Below are 1908 nucleotides of genomic sequence, written 5' to 3'. Positions count from 1 at the left end.
GAGATGAGAGGGGGTAATTAGGGGGTGTGGTCAACTAAGCTTGTGCAAAACTTTTAGGGAAGTAAAAATTACAAAAAAGACTAAGCCTGTTAAAATGAGCTCTATTGTGGTTTAAAGATTGTTTACATAGTCCAGTACTGCAGCTGCTTCACAGTTTACATAGGTAAACCAAAGTTTACATTACTCCAAAAAATTTTTGGGGGGGCATTGCCCCCCCTGGCCCCCCCATAGATCCGCCACTGTATACAACAGGGATTGGAAACGGCCCGGTATCACGTGATCTTTTCGTTAACATTTCAATGAGACAACAAAAATTGTCAAAAAACCTAGGCGTGTTACGGGTTAAAAATAGATATCCAGGGATATTCTTCAGAAAAGTCTCGAGAAAGTCATCTGTCTAATGACTTTTTAAGATTTGAGTAGTCCCCATTCTAGGAAAACTTTGGCTGCACAAAGCTCTCTTTCGAAGGTATTCTATAAACTGGTACTCTTTGCAATATATCCATTCTCGTATGATTTGAGATCTTTTCTCCCTCTAGCTTCTACATTGATGACACAACAGCTGTTATGATGAGATGTAACTTGCTAATATTTACATGTACATGTATGTTTAGGTACTGATGATGGGACACAATTAAGACAAAGACCTTGTAAGTTGTATAATAATATTATAATAATAAATGATGATTATAATTTTGTAGCTCATGCTGCTACTGCTCCTAGTAATGAAGCAAATGGAACAGACAGAGCTGATACACCTCCTCCACCTTCTAATCCTTCATCTTCTGGTAAATTTACATGTAATCATTTTTAAGCATTCCTATATGTTCCTTTTGTTATACATAGTCATGAAAACTGTGATTTTTAGTGCTATTTCTTTTATGTTTTTCTTAATATTTTGGAAGTAAACTATAGTAGAACTATGGCAATGGCACAGTTGCCACACCACTAGCAAACATTTTGAAACAATCGACAATTAGGGGGCTCTTATTTTTTATTTTTAAATTAAGTATTGACCTCAAAGGAAACAGGCTTGTTTCCTCTAGATTATTCTTACATTAGCTATTTTGACAAAAAAAAATTTAACCATTTTTAAACCAGTAGATTGTGATCACAGTAGTAATAGTGCTATTTTTAATCATACTTCACTGTCCTTACTATCCCCTTTTAGATCATGCTACTGCTGCTAATATGAGCTTTGGTAACATTGACATCTAGTTGGACCTACGGTGGAATTTCTCCCTCTGGCAACTTCACTATGACTAATAACAAAAATCTGTGGCATTAGTATTGTTCCCTAGGAATCTCTCCAATACAATGAAGTGACTATTTTTGTCCTGTGGATATTTGGAAGGCTGTTTCTGCAAGTGAAGAATACTGCCGTTTATTGATTATTTTTGATAAACTTGCTATGCATGCAACTTTTATTTGATTCCAACTATTAGTTTTTACATTGTAGAATAGTTATCAAGTGTCAGTGATACTGCAACGTCAAGATATATGAAATAAACAGGGTTTGTAATTTTAACATCTATAGGGCGGCCATTTTGAATAAAATTATTAACCCGTAACGCGCATCAACCATTAATTATCCGGGTGTTTCCAATCCCTGTATACTGTATCTATGATCACATGCACACTGCGTGTTATTGCATCATTCTATACATTTCTACTTCATAAAAAACAAAATGGCACGCGCGCACAGCGCGCGTGCCACAGCATTTCTTTTTATTGTTATTATTTTTTAATTTAATTTAATTTAATTTAATAAAGATTTTACAATAATGAAACAAATAGTAGTACAAATGAAAGTAGGAAAATGCGATGAGAGTGCAACATTATTGAAGGGTTGCCAGCAAGCCCTGCTGACACCCTAAATACATAAAAAGCTGATTGGGTAATAATAAT

General features: G+C 34.9%; 1 long non-coding RNA gene across 1 annotated transcript; it reads left to right on the top strand.

Annotated features, from left to right (window-relative positions):
• The first annotated feature begins 243 nt into the window (after positions 1–243).
• Positions 244–1461, top strand: LOC109586724 (uncharacterized). Its single transcript, XR_002187206.1, has 3 exons — positions 244–650; positions 702–788; positions 1172–1461. It is a non-coding gene; the product is annotated as an uncharacterized LOC109586724 (long non-coding RNA).
• The last annotated feature ends 447 nt before the right edge of the window (positions 1462–1908 follow it).

The sequence above is a fragment of the Amphimedon queenslandica genome, unplaced genomic scaffold (assembly GCF_000090795.2).
Source record: "Amphimedon queenslandica unplaced genomic scaffold, v1.1 AMPQUscaffold_12798, whole genome shotgun sequence".
Classification (NCBI taxonomy): domain Eukaryota; kingdom Metazoa; phylum Porifera; class Demospongiae; order Haplosclerida; family Niphatidae; genus Amphimedon; species Amphimedon queenslandica.
Note: the sequence above shows the minus strand (reverse complement) of the source record. Positions and strands in the feature narration are given on the sequence as shown.